General features: G+C 41.8%; 1 long non-coding RNA gene and 3 pseudogenes across 1 annotated transcript in view; 2 read left to right on the top strand and 2 right to left on the bottom strand.

The window, feature by feature from the left end:
• LOC134935211 (uncharacterized) overlaps positions 1-25,297 on the top strand; it is a 149,682-nt gene that overhangs the window by 91,500 nt on the left and 32,885 nt on the right. The window lies entirely within an intron of this gene.
• On the bottom strand, positions 7,278-7,396 carry LOC134937357 (5S ribosomal RNA; annotated as a pseudogene).
• On the top strand, positions 10,653-10,771 carry LOC134938658 (5S ribosomal RNA; annotated as a pseudogene).
• On the bottom strand, positions 24,904-25,022 carry LOC134937356 (5S ribosomal RNA; annotated as a pseudogene).

Genomic DNA, 25,297 nt, shown 5'->3' with positions numbered 1-25,297 from the left:
GTCAACTTTGTGATTCAATTGCTCCACAAAAATTTCTAAATCTACTGCTGTCCCTGACCAAACAAAAAACAAATCGTCTATATAACGAAAATAACAACTAATAAATTTGGAAAAAAGTGGATCTGACACAATATACGTAGTTTCAAAATCATAGATAAATATATTGGCGTATGAAGGTGCCATGTTTGAACCCATAGCGGTTCCTTGAAGTTGTAAATAAAATGCATTATTAAACAAAAAATAATTTTTATGTAAAATAATCTCCATAAGCAAAATCAAAAAATCAACAGGTGGACCCTTGTAATTAGAACTGGTCATCACTACTCGGCGTACCGCATTAATACCTTCAGTATGAGTAATATTCGTATACAAGCTGGTTATATCTAGAGAGACCAAAAGGCAGGTTTCCGAAGGAACCCCAAACTGTTTCAATTTCAACAAAAAATCAGTAGTGTCTTTAAGATGATAAGGATTTTCTAGTACCACGGGTTGTAAAAAATAGTCACAAAACTGTGAAAGAGTTTGACACAGCGAACCTCGTGCTGAGATTATAGGTCTGCCAGGCGGGGAACAGAGGGACTTATGTATCTTTGGTAAGATGTAGAGAAGGGGGATTTTAGGAAAATCTTGTATCATAAAGTTTCTAGTATGTTCATCTATCCACCCATTGGAAAAACCAAGCTCGATAATAGAGTCAATTTCCCTTTTGTAAAGACCAGTAGGATCAAAAGACAGTTTTTTATAACATGATTGAGTAGACAATTGTCTATCCACCTCCCTGATGTAGTCATCTTTATTAAGAACAACAATACCTCCGCCTTTATCCGCGGGGCGTATTACAATTTGTTGATTGTTCTTTAGGGACTGTATTGCCTTAATTTCATCAGTATGTAGGTTTTGAAAGTGTTTTTTCTTGCTCCTAATCTTAGGTATTGTATCCCTTTTTACTAGACGTATAAAGGTTTCTATAGCAGAGTTGTTGCTCGGTGGATCAAATGTGCTTTTTGTTGAAAAGGGTAGGTGTCTGGTGATATTTGTTGTATTGCCTTGTTTAGAAAAAAAATCTTTCAATCTGAGTTGTCTATGAAATCTGTATAATTCGGTCTCCCATTGGAAATCCGATTGCTGGAAAGTCTGTACAAAAGATAATCCCTTAGATAATACTGCCTGTTCAGGCCCACTAAGGACATAGTCAGAAAGATTGAAAACGACTATTTCTTCAGTGTTTTTGGTAATCTGTCTGGGCCCGTTCTTATGTTTGGCCCCCCCTCGTCTACAAGGTCTCGTTCTATTTGGTTTTTGTTGCGTGTGAATGTTTGCTCCTTTAAAAAAGACTTTTTAGATGAAGAAGACTGATCTGAGTCACTTTGTGATGTATGTGACTCTATGTCAGTAAAAGTCTGATTACGTCTATATCTGTTCGGTTGTCCACCTCTCCAAACCCTTCTGGTACTTTGATTCAAGAGCCAATGATAGACTCGTGAATCTTTGTAGTCATCTTTGACTTTTCTATATTTAATTTTTTTAAAAGCAATGAGTTCGTTTTTGAACTTAGATACATTATCATTCAGTTTGGTGAACCATTCAGTATTACTGTCCTTTCTCAATATATCAGATCCACTTTCCTCACAAGCACTAATATCCAATTTAAGACTATCCATTTCTGTGTTCACTTGTTGTATGACTAGTATCATTAAATCAAAGTTGCATTGGTTTAAGATCAGGCACCACTGTCGGCAGAATTCTTTATTATTACGACCAATAGTTGGTTGGTTTTTGATGCGGAAGCCACGTGGAATTAATTTATCTTTATGATATTGCGAAAGCGTCAAACCATGAAGTTCTAGTTCCACAAGACGCTTATTTAATTTCAATAAATCAGAGTAAATATCATTTGGGCTATCCGCATCAAAAGCTAGTTGTTCTGTGTCTTTAAAAAGTATCTTGGATATATCTTTTTCCAAGAATCGCTTAGTGGCAGTAAGGTCGCCAAAATCTGAATCCATAGCAGCTGATAAAGGGAAAAAGGTGGAGTAGTATACACTCAAAAAGTTAAATAAAAACAGTAACTATACACTAAACTAAATCTTGTGGTGCAATTCATCAAACCAAGCCATATGGTAAAAATAGAGTCCAGAAATGAAGCGCACACACTTAATCAAGTTCCAGGGGTGCCGTGTCAATTCTTAATAATACATTAGTTCCTGATGTTTACCCAAAAGGGTCAGACACAAGGAGACCAGCACACCACCAAGTAGCAAAAATGAAAAAAACATTTAATATGTTAGCACTATTCGCTGGTTCCACTTTTGGCGGATGTTGACAGTCGCGGTGACGCGACGTCACTTCCGGCACGGCGGAACCAGCGAAGTGGTTTTGGGAACTTTGTCCTGTATCTTTGGTTCCACTTTGGTTCGCCTGCATTGTTTGGGAGGTGTTTTTTATCACTTGGTAATTGGATTAAGCAGGTGTAGTTTATTCACATTGATTGTGTAGCTTTATAAGGACCTATGTTTGAGCATTATGCTGTAGCTGACCCCATGATGAAGGTGTGATAACCGAAACGGGCCGTTGGGATGGCTGTCTGATTTATGGACTCTTTTCAGTGAATACTGATGAGTATAAAGCAATTTTTTTCAAAAGGCCTGATAATGCTGCTAACATATTAAATGTTTTTTTCATTTTTGCTACTTGGTGGTGTGCTGGTCTCCTTGTGTCTGACCCTTTTGGGTAAACATCAGGAACTAATGTATATATATATATATATATATATATATATATATATAAAACTATATACACACACAGTATATGTCAATTTATACACCAACATTTCTGGGCTTCCCGTGCTGCCCCGCCACCGCCCTCAGTCCTTCTCCACACAATCGCCTCCTCCGCACCATGCTGGCCACAGCCTCCGCATCCGCTGCACCGCAGACCACAGCATCCTCAGCACCGCCGCTACTAAAGAGGTAATCTTACCCTGCTGCCTTTCTCTCTCCCTAGTCCCTACTGTATGCCCTTGCTGTCCCTCTCTCTGTCACTCTCCCTGTCCCTATGTCCCTGCTGTTACTTTCCCTGTCCCTCTGTCACTCTCCCTGTCCCTGCTGTCACTTTCCCTGTCCCTCTGTCACTCGCCCTGTCCCTGTGTCCCTGCTGTCACTTTCCCTGTCCCTCTGTCACTCTCCCTGTCCCTGTGTCCCTGCTGTCACTCTCCCTGTCCCTGCTGTCACTTTCCCTGTCCCTCTTTCACTCGCCCTGTCCCTGTCCCCCTGCTGTCACTTTCCCTGTCCCTCTGTCACCCTCCCTATCCCTGCTGTCACTTTCCCTGTCCCTATGTCCCTGCTGTCACTCTCCCTGAATTTTGCCTCATTCCATGTGGCATAATGTGAATTGCGGCTCATTCAGTGTGCTATAATGTGAATTTCGGCTCATTCAGTGTGCTATAATGTGAATTTCGGCTCATTCAGTGTGCTATAATGTGAATTTCGGCTCATTCAGTGTGCTATAATGTGAATTTCGGCTCATACAGTGTGCTATAATGTGAATTTTGGCTCATACAGTGTGCTATAATGTGAATTTGGCTCATATTGTGTGCTATAATGTGAATTTCGGCTCATACCGTGTGCTATAATGTGAATTCCGGCTCATACTGTGTGCTGTAATTTGAATTTTGGCTCATACCGTGTGCTATAATGTGAATTTCGGCTCATACAGTGTGCTATAATGTGAATTTTGGCTCATACAGTGTGCTATAATGTGAATTTCGGCTCATAATGTGTGCTATAATGTGAATTTCGGCTCATACCGTGTGCTATAATGTGAATTCCGGCTCATACTGTGTGCTGTAATGTGAATTTTGGCTCATACCGTGTGCTATAATGTGAATTTTGGCTCATACTGTGTGCTGTAATGTGAATTTTGGCTCATACAGTGTGCTATAATGTGAATTTCGGCTCATACTTCAAATTTACCACCCAATTGTAATTTTCTTTGCAGTAATTAAAGACGTTATGATTTTAATTTGAGATTTTAGGGCCCCACTGTCTTAAGTACCCCGGGCCCCCCGAAGCCTTAATCCAGCTCTGATCAAACACCCGTCCTGGACACGCCTGCGTTTTTCTTGCCACTCCCAGAAAATGGTTCCGAATGCTGTGTTGCCGCCCAGGAACGCCCATTCCTGTAAATTCTCAAGCGATCACCGCTGCAATCACTTTCTTAGATCCCTTTGTCATTGCCCGGCGAAGCAACAATGCACGTGCGCAATACAGCCCCCCGCATGCGCAGTAGTGACCCGGTCACAGCTGTGCAAGCGAAAGCACGCTGCGATTGGGGCAATATGACCCCCTGTGTAGTGTCATGGATTAGTAGGCTACTGCTTACTACTGCTTGGGCCTAATGAACACTTATCTCTCTTACAATAATTAATCTCACAAAAGATAGTGGGTGGAATGTACCAACCTCTTGTGGTACATCCCGCCACTTATGGCGCCGATAATAATAGTATATGTATTAACATATGCCATTAGTATTGTAAAGGCGATAGCCGCCAGTCCTTGGACTTCCCAGTTTATGACCCGGGCATCCGCCTGCGCATGTGCAGAGTGATGCCACAGCCACCGGTGATGCAGGCAGGGATCAGATCGGATCTCCCTGACAGCACCAATGCGGAAAGAAACCCATAGGCTTCCATAGGGTAACGTTTTTACTGGCATTACCTTCTGCATTGGAAACCCGGCGTCTGGCTCTTAGTACATACATATGTACATAAATGCGTTATAACCACAAACCGCATGGGAAATGCATAAATATAAATATATATATATATATATATATATATATATATATACAGTGCTGTAACTAGATATTTTGGTGCCATGTGTCAGAAAAGGAATTGGTGCCCCATCTCCCACCATATTTAAAATAGGCACAGTGCTCGCCAAAGACGCGCGACAAAAATATAGGGACGTGGCTTTATGGGGGAAGGGGCATGGCCACATAATAGTACCAATTCACATTACAAGTCGTGTCCTTATTCACATAACACCGTAGTACACCTTATACATGTTACACCATGGAAGAGCTCCATATACACATTATGCCATAGTAGAGCCCCTTACACACATTACATCACAGCAGAGGCCCTTATACACATTACACCACAGTAGAGAGCCTGATCCACATTATGCCAGATAGAGCCCTGATACACATTATGCCAGGTAGAGCCCTGATACACATTATGCCAGATAGAGTGCCCCTGATACATATTATGCAAGGTAGAGCCTCTGATACATATTATGCCAGGTAGAGCCCACATTATGTCAGGTAGTGCCCCTGATACACATTATGCCAGGTAGAGCCCACATTATGCCAGGTAGAGACCTTGATACACATTATGCCAGGTAGAGCCCATATTATGCCAAGTAGAGTCCCTGATGTACCGAGTGGAAAGAGTGTGTGTGTGTGTGTGTGTGTGTGTGTGTGTGTTTGATCCCCCCTCCCTGGAGCACACATACTCACCTACCACATGCAGCAGCAACAGGAGCTAGGAGGGGCGGAGTGTACAATCAAAAAGCTGCAGCGCTGCCCGGCTACCACTCCATGTAACCCTGTGACAAGTAGCTGGTCTCTACTACAGCTACCTAGCGACAGCACCACAAACCTTCGAGTGTTCCCAGCAGTTCTGTGCCCCACAGTGCACTGCATATGCACTGTGTGCCAGGAATTGCTAGCCGACACGTAGTTATGGCCGTGTGTGTGTGTGTGTGTGTGTGTGTGTGTGTGTGTGTGTATGTATGTATATATATATATATATATATATGTGTGGACAGGGAATGAGGTACTACAGGTGACCACTGGTGCCAGATAATATTGTAAAAACTAGGCAGTTTAGTAAAAAAGGAAAATCATTTATTTATGAAGCACTAAAACAAACCCAGGTCTTAAAAAGGTGGGAATTAATACAGAAAAAAGACATACACAAAAACGCATAAAATACTCGTAAAAAAAAAACTCCCAGAGAAAAGGAGCATAAAAAGTAGGACATAAAATATACAGGAATAAAAGCTATCAAATTTCAAAGAAAAGAGGAGTAAATATCTTAACTTTGTGTTTGAGGTTAGATCAAGGTAGCACCCAACACGTTTCGTCCTGTGTGGACTTCATCAACGGGTGATTTGAGACTAGAGACAGCACTACTATATATACTCATCCTATGAAGGAAGTGGTGCTTACATCACTTCCTGTGGTTAATTAGTTAACAGATTCAAAAACGGCCATAAAGCATACTAAGACACAAATAAAATATACTTATACATATCAGAGCATCATATAATAAAAGTGTTGTTTGAAAAATACAGTAAAACATGTGTAAGGCATGAAATATATCATATAGCCGTGGACTTCCTGTCCGGGCATTGTATGACCTCACATCCGCCCCACATCCGGTATCCATTTCTGCAGAGTGCGCATGCGCGCGCTCCGTATAGCGGGACGCGTCCGTTCTATTGAATGTGATCTTGGTTACGGCGGACCAGTTCTGCAGAGTGCGCATGCGCGTGCTCCGTATAGCGGGACACGTCCATTCTATTGAAGGGGATCTTTATTGCGGCGGACCAGTTCCTCCGTCTGCTAGTTCCTGCTACTATAGTTCCTATGTGTTCTGTGTTCACCGCGGCCATGTTTTTGGAGTCAGGATCGATCGCCTGGGACAGTTCCCCGAGTATAGTTTATTCTTGGATTTTGATCCTTGACTCACGGGTTAGCACAGCTCCATATTCAGACATGGATATATAAAAGATACAATAAAAGGTAGAATCAGCAAATACGGCACAACAGTTTAAAAAAGGGGGGACAAATATGAATATTAGTGTATACATAAAAAAATGGATATAAGATGGAAAAAGTGAAAATGAATAAATATAGGAGCACCACCTATTGCTAATTAGATTCCTATGTATAGCGCACTTATCCAGATGCACCAAACTTGTAGTATGTGGACCTGCTAATTGCTAGGATTTTCATCAAGAGGTGGTTGTAGCAGAGAAAGGGAGTCAGAGGAAGAGATGGAGCCATAATACAGAGGCTTCATTTGAGATATTAGAATGATACAAAAGGAGATTTTTTGGGGGTGGGAGAGCCCCAAGGGAAGTTATTACAAACATGTGGAGACAGAGAGTACGTGAACCATATAAACAATTGGAACCAGGCGGAATCCGATATACCCATATGTACACACACAACAGTTAGAGCATCATTCCGATTTCGCTCCAACATCTGTACATTTACAACACCCGATTTTCTAAGGAGGTCTCCCATCCTTGTACTGGCCGGGCCCAGCCTTGCTTAGCTTCCAAGATCAGACGGTGTCAGGCGTGCCCAAGGTGGTATGATTGTAATAGTGATGTGGGAACATTAGACATGAGCTCAAAGTTCGCCGTATATACAAAAGGGGTACATTCAGTATCCCGGTCTGGATTAGTTTAATAAACTATATAGAACCAGAGTTATAGGCCATGTTCATAGACACCAGATAGTGTTAAATAAAGACATATAAATCCTTCCTGGAGAAAAAGGGGAAGGGAATGGAAAATGAAAAGGTTGGAATACAGGGTAAAGGACTTAACCTTTTTTAGCAAGTCACTAGAGCCCCTGATCTCCCCTGGGGGTCTCCCCGCCAGGTACTGGTCAGGCCCAAAACACTGCTTAGCTTCCAACGTCGGCCGGGGTTGGGCATGTCCAGTGTGGTGTGGCTGTGGCATTATTCAGGAGGCAAGGATAAATTGAAAGGAGAAAGGTGAGGGAGACTAGTATCCAAAGTCTGCTTACATTACAAGAAGGGTGCAATTTCATATCCGTCATTGAAGCCATTTGGGTGCAGGGTGTTCAGTTCATAGATCCAGAACATCTCCCTCCTGGAAAGGAGGTTCGAGAGATCACCGCCTCTTTCTCCCAGGGATACCATTTCGATGCCTTTATAAGTTAGTGACTCCGGGTCAGAGTCATGGCATTGATGGAAGTGTCTTGATACAGCGTGTGTTAAGACTTTGTTGCTTTCATTTCTGATGTGTTCTTGGATGCGAAGTTTCAATGGCCTCTTAGTTTTCCCAATGTACTTCATTTTGCACGGACACTCCAGGAGATAAATCACTGATGTTGTGTTGCAGTTTATAAATTGTTTGATCCGGTACTCTTTGTTGGTGTTATTGTTGAAAAAGGATTTTCTATTCTGATGGAGGTACCTGCAAATATTACATCTGCCACACTTGAAACTGCCCACACATTTTGGCATGGTGCTTCTTACTTCGGGATTTCTTAACATGCTGGGTGCCACGAGATCTTTTAGACTTCAAGATTTTCGAAAGACTAATTGAGGATCTTTGGTAAGGTAGTCCTTCAGAATGGGGTCCATTAGTAATATGTGCCAATGTTTCTTAAGTGTTTGTTTAATGAGGTTCTCATGCCTGCTATATGTGGTGATGAATTTCACTGTGTCATCATTATTTTCTTTGGATTTGTATTTAAGAAGTTCGCCTCTGTCCATGCTTTGTGTTCTTGCAGTGGCTTCTTCCAGCAGGCGAGTGGGATACCCTTTCTCCTTGAATCTGCCCTTGTATACTGCGAGTTGTTCATCTCTGTCTTCACTGGCTTTGCAGTTGCGTGCTATTCTGTTGAATTGGGAGAAAGGGATATTGTCCTTCCACTGTTGTCGGTGGTTACTCCTGTAATGCACATAACTGTTCATGTCCACCTTCTTAATAAAATTGCTCGTGGTGACATCTTTTTCTGTATGTGTGAGGACTAAATCTAGGAACTCAATCCTTTCTGTGTCATCTGTGGCCGTGAACCTGAGATTCATATTGTTATCTGAGATATATGTTAAAAATCCTTGGAAGCTTGGCTGATCTCCTTCCCACACAATTAAAATGTCATCAATATAGCGTTTGTAAAAGATGATATTGTGCTGATATGGGTTATTTGTAAAAACATAGTTGTCTTCCCACTGTCCCATAAAAAGATTGGCGAAACTGGGTGCAAATATAGTGCCCATCGCCGTGCCACATATCTGTAGATAAAACCCATCTAAAAACTTAAAATAATTGTGTTTCAGTATAAAATGCATTAGTTCGCATATAAAAAGTCTATGATCCTCCATGATGAGATGGTCTTTACTCAGAAATACATTGCAGGCCTCAATCCCTTTGTCGTGCTCTATACAAGTGTATAGAGATTGCACGTCAATCGTGACCCACCTATACGTATCCTTCCACTGGAATGTCTCCATTAAGTTCAGGACCGATGTGGTGTCCTTCAGGTAGGCCGGTAATTCCATCACATATTTTCTCAAGAATATATCCACATACTCTGAGAGGTGTGAGGTCAGGGAGTCAATCCCTGCCACAATGGGTCTACCTGGGGGGTTGACTAGGGATTTATGTATCTTGGGGAGGAAGTAGAAAATGGGGGTAGTGGGGTTGGAATTTAACAGATACTGGTACTCCTCTTTTGTGATTATTTCACGTCTGAAACCCTTTAGGAGCATTGTCCTCAGTTCCCATCCCATTCTCCCAATTCAGTAGAATAAAAAGGAATTGCAGCAAACCCGAGGACTGTCAATCACAGCTGGAGATGTACAGCAATAGATTCAAGCAAAAAGAATATCCAGATACCATTCTGAAGGAAGCTATCAGCAGAACTAATGATATTGACAGGTCCGAACTGCTGGAATACAAAATAAGGGATAAAACGAAGAACTCAACGGCATTCATAACCACCTTCAGTCGACATGAGAAGTCTATCCACAATTCATTCAGGAACCATTGGAGAATATTACTTATGGGCCCTATCCTCAAAGATATCCTCCCTCCTCATCCTGAGATAGTGTTCAAAAAATCAAGAAACCTCAAGGATATTCTGGCCCCAAGCATGATTAAGACTGACCATGAAAAAGACTCCACCTGGCCTAAGTGTGTGGGCTCTTACAAATGTGGGCGATGTAACATATGCAGACATCTACATCCCAACAGGAAAACCTTTACGGACAGTGAAAAAAAGTTGGAATACAAAATCAAAAATTATATGAACTGCAACACTCAATCAGTCATCTACCTCCTAGAATGTGACTGCGGCAAACAGTATATCGGAAAGACAAAGCGACCTTTGAAGCTAAGAATACAGGAGCATGTGAGGAACATCAGGAATAAAGTAGAAAGCCACGCTGTTTCCAAACATTTCATTTCAACACACAACTCCAATCCTGAAGCCTTGACATTTAAAGCTATCGAACTGGTGCAACTGGGAGAAAGAGGTGGCGATCTCGCTAATAAATTGTCACGCCGGGAAATGTTTTGGATTTTCCAACTGCAAACGCTACAGCCAAGAGGATTTAACGACAACTATGAGATCGCTCCCTTTCTATAAGATACGGTACTAAAATATTACAACTGCTTCCCCATTCCCTATTCCCTACCTTCCCACACGGTTCCTATCCACATACCTTCCCCACTCCTTTTCCTCCTCCCCCACTCCTCCCGCCCCCCTTCCCCCCCCCCATTTAGAGATCCATTATTTCACACATCTTAATATGGTTCTAACACTTGATATAAATTTTAACTACTATTGGGGTTTCGGAGCAAATAACCAAGAGGGCACAACGTCGGTACAGTCATACCACGCTGGAAATGCCCAAACACGTTCGATCTTGGAAGCCAAGCAGCGTTGGGCCTGATCAGTACCAGCAAGGGGGACCAGCTGGGAAGATCAGGTACTGTAAAGCACGTGAACTAATAGGAGCCTGGGTAAGGTGTTTGCTCCATATAAGTTCACTTAAAGAGTAAGTCACAATATAGTATTATGTTCCAATCACAATAGGTGTTATATCAGCACGGACCGTATACACCTCACAGTAAATGTAACATATGCACCTTAAACAGTTTGGCACCTGTAGCTCTGCACCTGGTATAAAATAATATGGTTATATACACCCCGTTCCTTGAACACTAATATGTTCAAATCCAAGCACAAGCACTTTATTTACTTATTTATTCACATATTTATTAATTTGCTAAGTGCCGCACTATATAAACTAAACGTGCTTTAAAAACCTTATTAGCGTGTTTTCACTATCATGAGCATGAAATAATATTTTTATTTTCAGCTTATAATATGTGTAATATGCACAATTGATCAAAATCATTCCTGATGCTATTTATTTTTTATTCCTATGTACACCTATTGCCATGGATACCGTTTTTCCTGTATATATAATGAACTACGAGGAAATGGCTGCCGCAGCTGAGATATACATGGAGAAAGTCCCATCAAATATGGCCACTACACGGACTTATGAAAATAGAGACTTTCCCCTGGATCACAGAAATTGAGGAGCTTCCATACAGCACATTGAACAAGAGTCACGAACCGCCGCAGGCGCATGCGCAGCCGCAACCGGAAGTGGGGCGGAAGTGACGCATCGAACCCATCCGTCACCGGAAGTGTGGCGGAAGTACCGCAATTTTGTGTTTTAAACGCTTTCTGAGACTTTCCAAGATACTTTGCAATGCCTAATACACTCGTTTTTGTACACCAATAGTCCCTACTGACCCTGCTCCTTTGGCACTGCACTAGTAAACAGCCAAATATCATCAATCATATAATTGTATCACATGACTCCCTGTGATGTCACAACCCCCCCACCCAGCAATATTGGCTATAAATAGCTTTGCAGGCTCACTATGTCCCTACCCCTTGAAGAAGTCTTTTGAGACGAAACGCGTTGGGGAAATCCTGTACCTACCTCACCTAAGATAAGGAAAATCCATTTTACTTGGTTTTATTATAATTTTAAGGTTTTCATTTAAGTGTTTTTAGTCCAGCTGTGTATGTATTGTTGTCCCATTTTTTATATATGCCTATATGTTTCTTATATGTCTATATTAATAAATAAAAAATTATATATATTTAAGTGGCAACTGTATATTGTATTAACACATTAGTCGCTATACATCCCTCATCCCCCATTCCTTTCACATTGTTTCAGGAGCTTACCACCCCTGTATTTTTTGAGGGACCCAGCAGACGCCCCATTAACATTAGAAGGGGAGTGTTTTTTAGGTTGCCGGTTGCACAACATATCTGTGTTCTAGCACAAGTGGCGCAATATTATTCCTTATATATATTATTCCTATATATATACCAGAACAGACAGGCGGCACTCAGAGCATATGATCAAATGGAAAGTATATATATATATAAGATATGGTAATGCACGGCACTCACAATATGATGTGATAGATCCGGGTGCCCTCCGCAGCAAACGTTAATCCACAGTAAGAAGAAAAATGGCAGCGGCACTCCGTTGAAGTAAATGAACAAACGTGTATTTCAAATCAAATCAACATCACAATGGTCACATAAAGAACCAACGTTTCGGGGTCCTGAGACCCCTTTGTCAAGGCATGAACAGTGTGTACAGAGAACCCACTTACCTTTATAGCACCCAGGTGAATCCCACATGTGGAAGTGAACAGGGCCAGACGCCGTCAGCCTCGGGAACCGCCGGAGGACTTCCGACGTCTCCAGGAAGTGACGTGATGTCGGGTGTGTGACGCAGCTACCATGGCAACCAGCGTTGCTTCCCGGAGCACCTGCGCCGGCCCTGTAAGACGAAGTGACAAAGAATAAGACAGTGGTGACTGTTAAAAGGAGCACACTATGTGTGCACACTTCAGCTACCTTAGGGATACACAAGATTGAAGGTCACACTTTTAACCTTTAGGCGAATATGGAAACAGAAGATCTATAAAAAACCAAGGCGCTTGAAAAAAAAAAAATATATATATTATTTTTTTCCATATATATATATATATATATATATATAGTGTATTTTTTTTTCCACTACCCTGGTTTTTTCATTAAGGTCAGACCATCCTTAATCTCCAGTTCAAACACATTTGGGGTAATGCACACTAAATTTCACTCACCATGTGGGGTATCCACATCCAATTCTTTAATGTTATAAAGTGTTGTGGTCTTTAATGTTAAAAAAGTGTTGTGGGGATGCTCCAAATGCAAAGCACTCACAAGTGTGTCTTAACACCAGCATATCATCACTTAATCCCAGGTGATGTAGAAAGCTTTACCACTGAACAGAGATTCAGCAGGGCAGTACGGATGGAGTAATGGTTAGCATTACTGCCTCACAGCACTGAGGTCATGGGTTCAGTTCCCACCATGGCCCTAACTGTGTGTAGTTTTTATATTCTCCCCGTACTTGCGTGTGTTTCCTCTGAGTACTCCGGTTTCCTCCCACAATCCAAAAATATACTGGTAGGTTAATTGGCTCCCAACAAAATTAACCCGAGTGTGAATGTCTGTGCGTGTACATGTGGTAGGGAATATAGAGTGTAAGCTCCACTGGGGCAGGGACTGATGTGAATGGCCAAATATTCTCTGTAAAGCGCTGCGGAATATGTGTGCGCTCTATAAATAACTGGTAATAAATAATAAATAAATTCGGGGATGTCCCCTCTACAATACACTCACAAGCGATGTCTTGAGACCAAGTATATCAGGTGGGTCTTTGTGCAACTGGTTTAGGACTCCCTTACACCAAATAAAAATAGAAAAAAAAACCTTTTATAAAAAGGTTTTTATTCGATAAACCTGCTCCCTGTTATACATCCTCACCCTTAGGATATATAAAAATGAGGGGAAGAGTTTAACTATCCTTGGAAGGATAAGGGAGTTCTACACCAGGAGTACAAAAGACCCTCCTGATATGCTTGGTCTCAAGACATGCTGTAGCTTGTGTGCTTTGTTTTTAAGTATTATTGGCTACACTGCAGCCCACTCCCCAACCCATAGCTGCCTCACCTCTGGTCTCCTACTGGCAGTCCCTGTAAGTTCTGCAGTGCGCTGCAAACTTGGTGAGTTTTGACTAAAATAATACAAAAATTATATTTATAAAAGTTATAAATAAGATTTTTGGGACTTACCAGTTAAATCTCTTTCTTTGACTTTATCTGGGGGACATGGCCGGTGCAAGGTTTCTCGACGCCCTAGGCAAAACTTCGTCGTGCTGCCCCCCCCAAACCACACCCCAGTCTTCATTAAGTTAAACAAGGATGCATCTCTCAGAGTTATCCTTAATTTTATGATAAGCAGACCCCCCAGATCCTGGCATCCTAGGCAGCTGCCTAATGGTAGAGCCGTCCCTGTTCCTACCGCTTTGTCTGTCTATTACCCAGTTTTGTTCTATTACTGTTTCCAAATATAAAGCTCAACAGAATAATTAGAAACTCGTATTAATAATAATAATAATAATAATAATAATAACAACTTGCAAGGTCACAGAAGTAGGCGGACAGTAGGCCTGATTACGAGTTGATCGCACAAAGCTGCTTTTTACAGCCTGTGCGATCAACTATACTCCACCTATGGGGGTGGGTTTTTTCCTATAGCAAGGCTGCGATCGCTTGTGCAGCCCTGCTATGGGAAAAAAAATTGTGCAGGTCTAGACATACTTACCAGCTGCAATGTTTTCAGCCTGTTCGGTCCTGGCTCTGACATCAAACACAGAGCCGGATTAAGAGGGGGGCCCCGGGGATAAGTACCCCGGGCCCCCCTTTTTAAAAGGGCCCCCCCGCAGCCGCCACAGATCGGATCTCTGATCAGATCTGCGGTGCTGCACTCCCGGCTCCCGGGAGCCAGCGCGGCGGCTCCACCTGCAGGGCAGCTGAGTTATAGTTGTCTCCACTTTCCTTGCAGTGGCGCAAGTAGGGACTGTGTAGCGTGTCCAGGGAGGACAGCTGAGCGACGGCTCAGCTGTTCAGCTGTCCAATAATCTGTGCAGCAGCAGCAGCCTGTGGCTCAGCCATTGGCTGGGTGCGCAGGCTGCAGGGAACAGGGAAGGCAGCGCATATGGAGCCTTCCTGTGCCCAGCCAGCACCCCTATACACTGGACCTACCAGCATCAGAGCAATAGTTGTGTGTGTGTGTGTGTGTGTGTGTGTGTGTATATATATATATATATATATGTGTGTGTACATATATATATATTTATATATATACATATGTACATATATATATATATATATACACGTGTGTGTGTGTGTGTGTGTGTGTGTATAAATATATATATATATATATATATATATATAGAGAGAGAGTCCAGAAATGAAGCGCACACACTTAATCAAGTTCCAGGGGTGCCGTGTCAATTCTTAATAATACATTAGTTCCTGATGTTTACCCAAAAGGGTCAGACACAAGGAGACCAGCACACCACCAAGTAGCAAAAATGAAAAAAAAAAAACATTTAATATGTTAGCAGCATTATCAGGCCTTTTGAAAAAAATTGCTCTATACTCATCAGTATTCACTGAAAAGAGTCCATAAATCAGACAGCCATCCCAACGGCCCGTTTCGGTTATCACACCTTCATCATGGGGTCAGCTACAGCATAATGCTCAAACATAGGTCCTTATAAAGCTACACAATCAATGTGAATAAACTACACCTGCTTAATCCAATTACCAAGTGATAAAAAACACCTCCCAAACAATGCAGGCGAACCAAAGTGGAACCAAAGATACAGGACAAAGTTCCCAAAACCACTTCGCTGGTTCCGCCATGCCGGAAGTGACGTCGCGTCACCGCGACTGTCAACATCTGCCAAAAGCGGAACCCGAGCGCCGAGACAAATTTGCAAGGCACTACTGATGGTGCCGCTATGCCGGAAGTGACGTCGCGTGGTCACGACAGTCAACATCCGCCAGGCTGTGAACCAGCCTCAGATCTTGGGCAATGTCACTGTACCCAGGTTCAAAAACACAAGGCCCGTCTCATGTTTTTACGAGGGTACAAAACCATATCAAAATTTAAATCATACAAAATAAAAAATATAAATTCAATGACTATCGATTAATCATAAGAAATAATAATAATATAGCCTGGGCGTCAACACCTTCACACACAAAATAAATAAATAAATAAATCATAATTGTAGGCAAACACTAGCCCAAGTTACCAATTCCTGAAAAATGATATTAATAAATCTGTGTTTGAAAATGTTGACGCAAAGGCAAAATATCAACAAATATACATTTGCAAAAATATTGATAAATGATGTTAGTGACACTGTCATAGATAATCCTAAAAAATAAAAAAAATGTCTAGAAAATAACATAAGTGTCTATTTGAAGTTAATAGCAGCAGCAAAAAAAGTTCAAATAAATGGAGTCATGATTAGTTCTTCATTGAGACCAATGGGAGCAATAGAGTTGAGTTTATATATCCATTCACATTCACGTTGCAGAAGTATACAATGTCTATCTCCTCCCCTACGTAGTGGGGGGATGTGGTCTATTGGCATACATCTGAAATCCGACATTGTATGGCCACAAGTAGCAAAATGTCTGGCTACTGGTGGTGTGCTAGAATCTAAGACATTAATGGCCTTCTTGATTGAACTCCTATGCATGGATATACGTTCTTTTAGCATGCGGATGGTTTTACCCATGTAAAGTTTGTTGCATGGACAAAGAATAATATATACCACATAACGTGATTCACACGTCAATCGATGTCTCAAAATGTAGTAACTGTTAGTAATCGGATGTTTAAAAGTTTTTCCTAATAACATGAATCTGCAGTTGGCACAGCCCGAACACTTGTAGGCTCCTTTTTGCAGGGAAAGCCAATGCGAATTAGTGTGTATCCCAGGACTAATATCAGAAAAGGTAATGTGTTCCTTTAAGTTGCGGCTTCTCTTATAACTGAAGAGAGGTAGATTCTTGCAACTTGGTCCAAGGGTCGGGTCTGCTTGCAATATGTGCCAATGCTTAGTAATGGTCTTCCTAATTAGACCAGAAGTAATGCAGTATGTTGTAGGAAAAACTAGCCTTGTAGAAGTGACATCGTCACGTTGTGTGGTTAGCAGATCTTCTTGTTTCAGTAACAAACATCGATCAATTGCTTCTGCAACTTCATCTTTACTATAACCCCGCTGGATAAAGTTATCGCCCATTTTTTGCAAGGCTGCTGATAGTTTGGAAGGATCAGACGTAGTTCTGACAACTCTCACAAGTTGTGAGTATGGAAGTCCTTTTTTCAAGGGCCTTGGATGAAAACTGTCTGCTAAAAGCAGTGTGTTTTTGTCCGTGGGTTTCTTAAAGAGTTCCGTGTGGAAAGAATTGTTGTCTATAGTTACTAGAACATCCAGAAATTCAATACTAACAGCACTGCTCCTGCACGTGAATTAAATGTTGTCAACTTTGTGATTCAATTGCTCCACAAAAATTTCTAAATCTACTGCTGTCCCTGACCAAACAAAAAACAAATCGTCTATATAACGAAAATAACAACTAATAAATTTGGAAAAAAGTGGATCTGACACAATATACGTAGTTTCAAAATCATAGATAAATATATTGGCGTATGAAGGTGCCATGTTTGAACCCATAGCGGTTCCTTGAAGTTGTAAATAAAATGCATTATTAAACAAAAAATAATTTTTATGTAAAATAATCTCCATAAGCAAAATCAAAAAATCAACAGGTGGACCCTTGTAATTAGAACTGGTCATCACTACTCGGCGTACCGCATTAATACCTTCAGTATGAGTAATATTCGTATACAAGCTGGTTATATCTAGAGAGACCAAAAGGCAGTTTTCCGAAGGAACCCCAAACTGTTTCAATTTCAACAAAAAATCAGTAGTGTCTTTAAGATGATAAGGATTTTCTAGTACCACGGGTTGTAAAAAATAGTCACAAAACTGTGAAAGAGTTTGACACAGCGAACCTCGTGCTGAGATTATAGGTCTGCCAGGCGGGGAACAGAGGGACTTATGTATCTTTGGTAAGATGTAGAGAAGGGGGATTTTAGGAAAATCTTGTATCATAAAGTTTCTAGTATGTTCATCTATCCACCCATTGGAAAACCCAAGCTCGATAATAGAGTCAATTTCCCTTTTGTAAAGACCAGTAGGATCAAAAGACAGTTTTTTATAACATGATTGAGTAGACAATTGTCTATCCACCTCCCTGATGTAGTCATCTTTATTAAGAACAACAATACCTCCGCCTTTATCCGCGGGGCGTATTACAATTTGTTGATTGTTCTTTAGGGACTGTATTGCCTTAATTTCATCAGTATGTAGGTTTTGAAAGTGTTTTTTCTTGCTCCTAATCTTAGGTATTGTATCCCTTTTTACTAGACGTATAAAGGTTTCTATAGCAGAGTTGTTGCTCGGTGGATCAAATGTGCTTTTTGTTGAAAAGGGTAGGTGTCTGGTGATATTTGTTGTATTGCCTTGTTTAGAAAAAAAATCTTTCAATCTGAGTTGTCTATGAAATCTGTATAATTCGGTCTCCCATTGGAAATCCGATTGCTGGAAAGTCTGTACAAAAGATAATCCCTTAGATAATACTGCCTGTTCAGGCCCACTAAGGACATAGTCAGAAAGATTGAAAACGACTATTTCTTCAGTGTTTTTGGTAATCTGTCTGGGCCCGTTCTTATGTTTGGCCCCCCCTCGTCTACAAGGTCTCATTCTATTTGGTTTTTGTTGCGTGTGAATGTCTGCTCCTTTAAAAAAGACTTTTTAGATGAAGAAGACTGATCTGAGTCACTTTGTGATGTATGTGACTCTATGTCAGTAAAAGTCTGATTACGTCTATATCTGTTCGGTTGTCCACCTCTCCAAACCCTTCTGGTACTTTGATTCAAGAGCCAATGATAGACTCGTGAATCTTTGTAGTCATCTTTGACTTTTCTATATTTAATTTTTTTAAAAGCAATGAGTTCGTTTTTGAACTTAGATACATTATCATTCAGTTTGGTGAACCATTCAGTATTACTGTCCTTTCTCAATATATCAGATCCACTTTCCTCACAAGCACTAATATCCAATTTAAGACTATCCATTTCTGTGTTCACTTGTTGTATGACTAGTATCATTAAATCAAAGTTGCATTGGTTTAAGATCAGGCACCACTGTCGGCAGAATTCTTTATTATTACGACCAATAGTTGGTTGGTTTTTGATGCGGAAGCCACGTGGAATTAATTTATCTTTATGATATTGCGAAAGCGTCAAACCATGAAGTTCTAGTTCCACAAGACGCTTATTTAATTTCAATAAATCAGAGTAAATATCATTTGGGCTATCCGCATCAAAAGCTAGTTGTTCTGTGTCTTTAAAAAGTATCTTGGATATATATTTTTCCAAGAATCGCTTAGTGGCAGTAAGGTCGCCAAAATCTGAATCCATAGCAGCTGATAAAGGGAAAAAGGTGGAGTAGTATACACTCAAAAAGTTAAATAAAAACAGTAACTATACACTAAACTAAATCTTGTGGTGCAATTCATCAAACCAAGCCATATGGTAAAAATAGAGTCCAGAAATGAAGCGCACACACTTAATCAAGTTCCAGGGGTGCCGTGTCAATTCTTAATAATACATTAGTTCCTGATGTTTACCCAAAAGGGTCAGACACAAGGAGACCAGCACACCACCAAGTAGCAAAAATGAAAAAAACATTTAATATGTTAGCACTATTCGCTGGTTCCACTTTTGGCGGATGTTGACAGTCGCGGTGACGCGACGTCACTTCCGGCACGGCGGAACCAGCGAAGTGGTTTTGGGAACTTTGTCCTGTATCTTTGGTTCCACTTTGGTTCGCCTGCATTGTTTGGGAGGTGTTTTTTATCACTTGGTAATTGGATTAAGCAGGTGTAGTTTATTCACATTGATTGTGTAGCTTTATAAGGACCTATGTTTGAGCATTATGCTGTAGCTGACCCCATGATGAAGGTGTGATAACCGAAACGGGCCGTTGGGATGGCTGTCTGATTTATGGACTCTTTTCAGTGAATACTGATGAGTATAAAGCAATTTTTTTCAAAAGGCCTGATAATGCTGCTAACATATTAAATGTTTTTTTCATTTTTGCTACTTGGTGGTGTGCTGGTCTCCTTGTGTCTGACCCTTTTGGGTAAACATCAGGAACTAATGTATATATATATATATATATATATATATAACTATATACACACACAGTATATGTCAATTTATACACCAACATTTCGGGGCTTCCCGTGCTGCCCCGCCACCGCCCTCAGTCCTTCTCCACACAATCGCCTCCTCCGCACCATGCTGGCCACAGCCTCCGCATCCGCTGCACCGCAGACCACAGCATCCTCAGCACCGCCGCTACTAAAGAGGTAATCTTACCCTGCTGCCTTTCTCTCTCCCTAGTCCCTACTGTATGCCCTTGCTGTCCCTCTCTCTGTCACTCTCCCTGTCCCTATGTCCCTGCTGTTACTTTCCCTGTCCCTCTGTCACTCTCCCTGTCCCTGCTGTCACTTTCCCTGTCCCTCTGTCACTCGCCCTGTCCCTGTGTCCCTGCTGTCACTTTCCCTGTCCCTCTGTCACTCTCCCTGTCCCTGTGTCCCTGCTGTCACTCTCCCTGTCCCTGCTGTCACTTTCCCTGTCCCTCTTTCACTCGCCCTGTCCCTGTCCCCCTGCTGTCACTTTCCCTGTCCCTCTGTCACCCTCCCTATCCCTGCTGTCACTTTCCCTGTCCCTATGTCCCTGCTGTCACTCTCCCTGAATTTTGCCTCATTCCATGTGGCATAATGTGAATTGCGGCTCATTCAGTGTGCTATAATGTGAATTTCGGCTCATTCAGTGTGCTATAATGTGAATTTCGGCTCATTCAGTGTGCTATAATGTGAATTTCGGCTCATTCAGTGTGCTATAATGTGAATTTCGGCTCATACAGTGTGCTATAATGTGAATTTTGGCTCATACAGTGTGCTATAATGTGAATTTGGCTCATATTGTGTGCTATAATGTGAATTTCGGCTCATACCGTGTGCTATAATGTGAATTCCGGCTCATACTGTGTGCTGTAATTTGAATTTTGGCTCATACCGTGTGCTATAATGTGAATTTCGGCTCATACAGTGTGCTATAATGTGAATTTTGGCTCATACAGTGTGCTATAATGTGAATTTCGGCTCATAATGTGTGCTATAATGTGAATTTCAGCTCATACCGTGTGCTATAATGTGAATTCCGGCTCATACTGTGTGCTGTAATGTGAATTTTGGTTCATACCGTGTGCTATAATGTGAATTTTGGCTCATACTGTGTGCTGTAATGTGAATTTTGGCTCATACAGTGTGCTATAATGTGAATTTCGGCTCATACTTCAAATTTACCACCCAATTGTAATTTTCTTTGCAGTAATTAAAGACGTTATGATTTTAATTTGAGATTTTAGGGCCCCACTGTCTTAAGTACCCCGGGCCCCCCGAAGCCTTAATCCAGCTCTGATCAAACACCCGTCCTGGACACGCCTGCGTTTTTCTTACCACTCCCAGAAAATGGTTCCGAACGCTGTGTTGCCGCCCAGGAACGCCCATTCCTGTAAATTCTCAAGCGATCGCCGCTGCAATCACTTTCTTAGATCCCTTTGTCATTGCCCGGCGAAGCAACAATGCACGTGCGCAATACAGCCCCCCGCATGCGCAGTAGTGGCCCGGTCACAGCTGTGCAAGCGAAAGCACGCTGCGATTGGGGCAATATGACCCCCTGTGTAGTGTCATGGATTAGTAGGCTACTGCTTACTACTGCTTGGGCCTAATGAACACTTATCTCTCTTACAATAATTAATCTCACAAAAGATAGTGGGTGGAATGTACCAACCTCTTGTGGTACATCCCGCCACTTATGGCGTCGATAATAATAGTATATGTATTAACATATGCCATTAGTATTGTAAAGGCGATAGCCGCCAGTCCTTGGACTTCCCAGTTTATGACCCGGGCATCCGCCTGCGCATGTGCAGAGTGATGCCACAGCCACCGGTGATGCAGGCAGGGATCAGATCGGATCTCCCTGACAGCACCAATGCGGAAAGAAACCCATAGGCTTCCATAGGGTAACGTTTTTACTGGCATTACCTTCTGCATTGGAAACCCGGCGTCTGGCTCTTAGTACATACATATGTACATAAATGCGTTATAACCACAAACCGCATGGGAAATGCATAAATATAAATATATATATATATATATATATATATACAGTGCTGTAACTAGATATTTTGGTGCCATGTGTCAGAAAAGGAATTGGTGCCCCATCTCCCACCATATTTAAAATAGGCACAGTGCTCGCCAAAGACGCGCGACAAAAATATAGGGACGTGGCTTTATGGGGGAAGGGGCATGGCCACATAATAGTACCAATTCACATTACAAGTCGTGTCCTTATTCACATAACACCGTAGTACACCTTATACATGTTACACCATGGAAGAGCTCCATATACACATTATGCCATAGTAGAGCCCCTTACACACATTACATCACAGCAGAGGCCCTTATACACATTACACCACAGTAGAGAGCCTGATCCACATTATGCCAGATAGAGCCCTGATACACATTATGCCAGGTAGAGCCCTGATACACATTATGCCAGATAGAGTGCCCCTGATACATATTATGCAAGGTAGAGCCTCTGATACATATTATGTCAGGTAGAGCCCACATTATGTCAGGTAGTGCCCCTGATACACATTATGCCAGGTAGAGCCCACATTATGCCAGGTAGAGACCTTGATACACATTATGCCAGGTAGAGCCCATATTATGCCAAGTAGAGTCCCTGATGTACCGAGTGGAAAGAGTGTGTGTGTGTGTGTGTGTGTGTGTGTGTGTGTTTGATCCCCCCTCCCTGGAGCACACATACTCACCTACCACATGCAGCAGCAACAGTAGCTAGGAGGGGCGGAGTGTACAATCAAAAAGCTGCAGCGCTGCCCGGCTACCACTCCATGTAACCCTGTGACAAGTAGCTGGTCTCTACTACAGCTACCTAGCGACAGCACCACAAACCTTCGAGTGTTCCCAGCAGTTCTGTGCCCCACAGTGCACTGCATATGCACTGTGTGCCAGGAATTGCTAGCCGACACGTAGTTATGGCCGTGTGTGTGTGTGTGTGTGTGTGTGTGTGTGTGTGTGTGTGTATGTATATATATATATATATATATATATATGTGTGGACAGGGAATGAGGTACTACAGGTGACCACTGGTGCCAGATAATATTGTAAAAACTAGGCAGTTTAGTAAAAAAGGAAAATCATTTATTTATGAAGCACTAAAACAAACCCAGGTCTTAAAAAGGTGGGAATTAATACAGAAAAAAGACATACACAAAAACGCATAAAATACTCGTAAAAAAAAAACTCCCAGAGAAAAGGAGCATAAAAAGTAGGACATAAAATATACAGGAATAAAAGCTATCAAATTTCAAAGAAAAGAGGAGTAAATATCTTAACTTAGTGTTTGAGGTTAGATCAAGGCAGGGACGTGCGGTGAGCTAAATTGCTCAGGAGGCACTGGCTTGCACCAGAGCCAGATTTACAGGAAATATATGAGCCACAAGGTACATGGGGGCATTATTCACATGTGCAGCGGTATAAACTCCTGAAAATTTGATGAGTTTTGATCAGAGATGTGCGGAAAGATTAGGCAGGTGAGGCACTGCCGCACCTGCCATAGACTTTTTACTCCACAGTTTTGGCTATAAAAATGATTAGAATAATGCAAAGAAGATATTTCAAACATATTCCTTGTATTTTTCATATACTTTATACAGAAAAAACTCTGTCACAAACGTTTGTATGACAGGAAAGGCTCTGCCTCACCTGCCTCACCCCACCGCACGTCACTGGATCAAGGTAGCACCCAACACGTTTCGTCCTGTGTGGACTTCATCAACGGGTGATTTGAGACTAGAGACAGCACTACTATATATACTCATCCTATGAAGGAAGTGGTGCTTACATCACTTCCTGTGGTTAATTAGTTAACAGATTCAAAAACGGCCATAAAGCATACTAAGACACAAATAAAATATACTTATACATATCAGAGCATCATATATTAAAAGTGTTGTTTGAAAAATACAGTAAAACATGTGTAAGGCATGAAATATATCATATAGCCGTGGACTTCCTGTCCGGGCATTGTATGACCTCACATCCGCCCCACATCCGGTATCCATTTCTGCAGAGTGCGCATGCGCGCGCTCCGTATAGCGGGACGCGTCCGTTCTATTGAATGTGATCTTGGTTACGGCGGACCAGTTCTGCAGAGTGCGCATGCGCGTGCTCCGTATAGCGGGACACGTCCATTCTATTGAAGGGGATCTTTATTGCGGCGGACCAGTTCCTCCGTCTGCTAGTTCCTGCTACTATAGTTCCTATGTGTTCTGTGTTCACCGCGGCCATGTTTTTGGAGTCAGGATCGATCGCCTGGGACAGTTCCCCGAGTATAGTTTATTCTTGGATTTTGATCCTTGACTCACGGGTTAGCACAGCTCCATATTCAGACATGGATATATAAAAGATACAATAAAAGGTAGAATCAGCAAATACGGCACAACAGTTTAAAAAAGGGGGGACAAATATGAATATTAGTGTATACATAAAAAAATGGATATAAGATGGAAAAAGTGAAAATGAATAAATATAGGAGCACCACCTATTGCTAATTAGATTCCTATGTATAGCGCACTTATCCAGATGCACCAAACTTGTAGTATGTGGACCTGCTAATTGCTAGGATTTTCATCAAGAGGTGGTTGTAGCAGAGAAAGGGAGTCAGAGGAAGAGATGGAGCCATAATACAGAGGCTTCATTTGAGATATTAGAATGATACAAAAGGAGATTTTTTGGGGGTGGGAGAGCCCCAATGGAAGTTATTACAAACATGTGGAGACAGAGAGTACGTGAACCATATAAACAATTGGAACCAGGCGGAATCCGATATACCCATATGTACACACACAACAGTTAGAGCATCATTCCGATTTCGCTCCAACATCTGTACATTTACAACACCCGATTTTCTAAGGAGGTCTCCCATCCTTGTACTGGCCGGGCCCAGCCTTGCTTAGCTTCCAAGATCAGACGGTGTCAGGCGTGCCCAAGGTGGTATGATTGTAATAGTGATGTGGGAACATTAGACATGAGCTCAAAGTTCGCCGTATATACAAAAGGGGTACATTCAGTATCCCGGTCTGGATTAGTTTAATAAACTATATAGAACCAGAGTTATAGGCCATGTTCATAGACACCAGATAGTGTTAAATAAAGACATATAAATCCTTCCTGGAGAAAAAGGGGAAGGGAATGGAAAATGAAAAGGTTGGAATACAGGGTAAAGGACTTAACCTTTTTTAGCAAGTCACTAGAGCCCCTGATCTCCCCTGGGGGTCTCCCC

The sequence above is a fragment of the Pseudophryne corroboree genome, chromosome 6, assembly GCF_028390025.1.
Source record: "Pseudophryne corroboree isolate aPseCor3 chromosome 6, aPseCor3.hap2, whole genome shotgun sequence".
NCBI lineage: Eukaryota > Metazoa > Chordata > Amphibia > Anura > Myobatrachidae > Pseudophryne > Pseudophryne corroboree.
This window is presented reverse-complemented; position numbering and strand designations above follow the sequence as displayed.